At 42.8% G+C, this 5,087-nt stretch overlaps 1 pseudogene; it reads left to right on the top strand.

Moving 5' to 3' along the window:
• Positions 1-519: 519 nt before the first annotated feature.
• LOC105733951 (lysosomal cobalamin transporter ABCD4-like) lies at positions 520-1,898 on the top strand (annotated as a pseudogene).
• The last annotated feature ends 3,189 nt before the right edge of the window (positions 1,899-5,087 follow it).

Below are 5,087 nucleotides of genomic sequence, written 5' to 3'. Positions count from 1 at the left end.
GGGAAGAATAGTCCATAGCTGTACACTCTATCAGCTTTTTAACCATATTGTTCAAATCATCTACATGCTTAAAAATATATTATCGAATTGATCTATCAATTACCATTATGTTAATAGATTTGTCAAACACTACCTCTAATTCTGTCATTTTTGTTTTCTGCAATTTGAGATGATGAGTTGAGATGCATCCAAGTTTAGAAATGTTTGTTTCTTCCTGGTCAGTTTAGCTTTAAAAAATATTTACGGAGTCCGTCGGGTCTCAGGTCATGGTGATCCTGGGGCCCGCACCCAGAGATGGCACCAGAGCAATTGGTGATCTACCAGGTTGGCTTGATCCCCACTCCATACTATGGGGTCCTGGGAAACAAAGACTTGGAAGCATTTAAGACTCTGACATTCCTGGGTGTCATGCTCATTGTTCTGAATTCCATGGGCCGTGTGCACTACACTCTCAACATGCTGTGCGATGACATCGATAACCAGGACCAGCGCATCAGCCAGGATGTGGAGTGATTCTGCCGGCAGCTCAGCAGCATGGCCAGCAAGCTGATTGTCTCCCCCTTCACCCTCGTCTCCTACACTTTCCAGTGCTTCCAAAGCACAAGCTGGCTCTGGCCAGTGAGCAACTTTGGGTATTTCATCCTGCGGACTGTGGTGAACAAAACTTTGATGGGGCCCATTGTGATGAAGCTGGTGCATCAGGAGAAGCTGGAGGGAGATTTTAGGTTCAAGCACATGCAGATTCGGGTGAATGTGGAGTCTGCTGCTTTCTACAGAGCTGGGCGTGTGGAGCACATGAGGACAGACCGCAGGCTGCAGAGACTCCTTCAGACCTACAGGGAGCTGATGTCCAAGGAGCTCTGGTTGTACATCGGCATCAACACCTTTGACTATCTGGGCAGCATCCTGAGTTACGTTGTCATCGCAATCCCCATTTTCAGTGGGGTCTATGGAGAACTGAGTCCCGCAGAGCTTAGCATCCTGGTCAGCAAGAACACCTTTGTGTGCATCTACCTCATCAGCTGCTTCACTCAGCTCAGCGACCTGTCCACAACGCTCTCGGATGTGGCTGGCTACACGCACAGGATTGGGCAACGTAGGGAGACGCTGCTGGACATGTCCCTGAAGTCATAGGACTGTGAGATCCTGGGAGAGAGTGAGTGGGGCTTGGACAAGGCCCCGGGATATCCAGCAGCAGAGCCAGAAGACACGGCGTTTCTCCTTGAGTGGGTTTCCATCTCTGCTCCCTGGTCTGACAAACCCCTAATCAAGGATCCGAGCCTACAGATCTCCGAGGGACAGAGCCTGCTCATCACAGGCAACATGGGCACTGACAAGACCTCCTTGATCCGGGTTCTGGGAAGCCTCTGGATGAGCACACGGGGCTCAGTGCAGATGCTGATGGTCTTTGGGCTCCATGGGGTGCTATTCCTGCCACAAAAGCTGTTCTTCACTGATGGGACCCTTTGGGAGCAGGTGATATATCCCCTGAAGGAGATTTACCCTGACTCAGGTTCTACTGATGATGAGAGGCTCTTGAGGTTCTTGGAATTGGCAGGCCTGTCCAGCTTGGTGGCAAGGACAGAGGGTCTGGACCAGCAGGTGGATTGGAACTGGTATGATGTTCTGTCCCTGGTGGGGAGATGCAACGGCTCTCCTTTGCCCGACTCTTCTACCTGCAGCTGAAGTACGCAGTGCTTGATGAAGCCACCAGTGCCCTGACAGAGGAGGGGGAGAGTGAGCTCTTTCACATTGGCCAGCAGTTGGGGATGACGTTCATCAGTGTAGGACATCGACAGAGCCTTGAGAAGTTTCATTCCTTGGTTCTGAAACTCTGTGGAGGAGGAAGATGGGAACTGATGAGAATCAAAGAGGAATGAAGCTCCAGCTTTCAGAAGGAGAGCCACACTCTGGTGGTACGGCAGCCCTCAGAGAGACCAGGAGGACTGATGGGGAAGAATGAGCCCAGGTTGGCCACATAGGTCCTGTGTAGGAGCCCTGGTGGTGGTGGGCTTAGCCCAAGTCTGGGTCTCTGAGGGGGACACTGAGTCTCCCAGGGTTCTGTCTCTCATAACTTTGCTGCCTCAGCCAGAGCCTCCATATGCTTGAAGTGCTGATTACCTACAAATGATTTCAGATTGTGTTTGCTAAAGAGAAATCTGGAAGTGTGAGATCTGTAAGAAATGAAAGGTCAGGTTGGAAAGAAATCTCTTGGAGTCAAGACATCTGGAAATCTTTTAATCAGTTAAATTGTGCAGCAATAGATTTTTAACTTTAATCAAAAGACCATTTAAGTTTTTTTATATAAGTTTTTACAAAAAAAAAGCTAAACATTAAAAATAATTGCAGCTTTTTCTCTTCTTTTTCATTAAAAAATTTAGTAACTGTCATTATTTATTGTGACATTGTTTGTCCCAATATATTTTTTATTTGAAAATGTAGCTATACCAGATTTCTCTAAGTATTTTGTGGCATATCTTTTGCCAATCTTTTACTTTCAACTTTTCTGAACTGTTATGTTTTAGATGTTTTTCTTATAACTTCTTAAAGCTTCTAATTGCAAGTGTTTCCTGAGCATTTTTGGTATAGCTGGGTTATTATTGCTTTACAGGTTGTGGTGGTTCTCGTTCACATTTTCATTTTTGTCATTTTCTATCTTTTGCTTTATTTACACTTATTATAATTATTTACTTAGAATTATTTCTAATGTGTTTAATGACTTATATTAAGGTGATTCATCAGGCTGTAATGTACCAGATGAATTCAAGAGGGTAGGACACTTAGGAAAGAGATTATGTTGTCTCAAACTGTAGCAGCAACAAAGGGAGTAGGAAGGAAGGGGGAAAAGAACCCTGAAGAGAAAACCTAAACCTGGATAACTGGCAAAATGATAAGGTCATTAACCAGCTTGGGAAGAAGTTCAGGTTTGTGAAGAGTCACTGAGACAAACCCGCTCATCTGGAGATCTGGTTCTGGTGCCAGCACAAAGAACTTCAGGCACTAAACTCCACAGCTGAAAAGCTTGGCTGCACTCCACCGAATCAATTAAATCCCACTTTTCTGTTGATTTTTAATTAATATTTTCTAGTAAACAGGATGATCAGATAGGAGAGAAAGAAAACAGATGAGCAGATTTTTATGGTACATACATTATTTATTTTATTAAGGATGATTATTTGTATTTTAAAATCATGCTTATTTTTCTATTTAATTTTAATTTTAATTTATTTCTTTAACTTTAGGTGCATACTATATCTAGCATTTCTCCCCATGTTGTGCCTCCCCACCCTCCCTTCCCTCCCCATGCTCCGCTGTCTCTCCCCTACACCCCACAACTGCCCCCAGTGTGTGATGCTCCTCTCTCTGAGTCCACATGTTGTCATTGTTCAGCACCCAGCTATGAGTAAGAACACGTGGTGTTTGGCTTTCTGTTCTTGTGTCAGTTTGCTGAGAAGGATGGTTTCCAGATTCATCCAAGTCCCTACAAAGGACACTAACTCATCATTTTTTATGCCTGCATAGTATTCCATGGTGTATAGGTACCACATTTTCTTTGTCCAGTCTATCATTGATGGGCATTTGGGTTGGTTCCATGTTTTTGCTATTGTACACAGGGCTGCAGTGAACATACGTGTGCATGTGTCTTTATAGTAGAACGATTTACAGTTCTTTGGGTATATGCCCAGTAATGGGATGGCTGGGTCAAATGGAAATTCTATTTCTGCCTCCTTGAGAAATCACCACACTGTCTTCCACAGTGATTGATCTAATTTACACTCCCACCAGTTGTGTAAGAGTGTTCCTATTTCTCTGCATCCTCTCCAGCATTGTTGTCTCCAGATTTTTTAATGATTGCCATTCTAAGTGGTGTGAGATGATATCTCAATGTGGTTTTGATTTGCATTTCTCTAATGGCCAGTGATGATAAGCAGTTTTTCATTTGTTTGTTGGTCTCATATATGTCTTCTTTTGAAAAGTGTCTGTTCATATCCTCCACCCACTTTTGAATGGGCTTGTTTGTTTTCTTCTTGTATATCTGTTTTAGTTCTTTGTAGATTCTGGATATTAGCCCTTTGTCAGATGGGTAGATTGCAAAAATTTTTCCCATTCTCTTGATTGCCGATTCGCTCTAATGATGGTTTCTTTTGCTGTGCAGAAGCTCTGAATTTTAATTAGATCCCATTTGTCTATCTTGGCTTTTATTGCTATTGCTTTTGGTGTTTTAGTCATGAAGTCCTTACCTATGCCTATGTCCTGGATGGTTTTGCCTATGTTGTCTTCTAGTGTTTTTATTGTGTTAGGTTTTATGTTTAAATCTTTAATCCATCTGGAGTTAATTTTAGTGTAAGGTGACAGGTAGGGGTCCAGTTTCTGCTTTCTGCACATTGCTAGCCAGTTTTTCCAAAACAGTTTATTAAACATGGACTCCTTTCCCCATTGCTTGTTTATGCCAGGTTTGTCAAGTATCAGATGTTTGCAGATGTGTGGTGTTTCTTCTGGGGCCTCTGTTCTGTTCCATTGGTCTATGTCTCTGTTTTGGTACCAGTACCATGCTCTTTTGATTACTGTAGCTTTGTAGTATAGTTTGAAGTCCAGCAGTGTGATGCCTCTGGCTTTGTTCTTTTTGCTTAGGATTGTCTTGGCTATGCAGGCTCTCTTGTGATTCCATATGAAATTTCAAGTGTTTTTTTTCCAGTTCTGTGAAGAAGGTCATTGGTAGCTTGTTGGGGATAGCTTTGAATCTATAGATTACTTTGGGCAGTATGACCATTTTCACAATATTAATTCTTCCTAATCATGAGCATGGAATGGCTTTCCATCTGTTTGTGTCCTCTCTTATTTCATTGAGCAGTGGTTTGTAGTTCTCATTGAAGAGTTCCTTTACAACCTTTGTTAGTTGTATTCCTAGGTATTTTATAGTCTTTGTAGCAATTGTGAATGGTAGTTCGCTCTTGATTTGGCTCTCTGTTTGTCTGTTATTTGTATATAGGAATGCTTGTGATTTCTGCACAATGATTTTGTATCCTGAGACTTTGCTGAAGTTGCTTATCAGTTTGAGAAGATTTGGGGCTGAGACGATGGGGTCT

This window comes from Aotus nancymaae, unplaced genomic scaffold (assembly GCF_030222135.1).
Source record: "Aotus nancymaae isolate 86718 unplaced genomic scaffold, 86718_ANA_hifiasm-v0.15.2.pri h1tg000049l, whole genome shotgun sequence".
NCBI classification, from domain to species: Eukaryota; Metazoa; Chordata; class Mammalia; order Primates; family Aotidae; genus Aotus; species Aotus nancymaae.
Note: the sequence above shows the minus strand (reverse complement) of the source record. Positions and strands in the feature narration are given on the sequence as shown.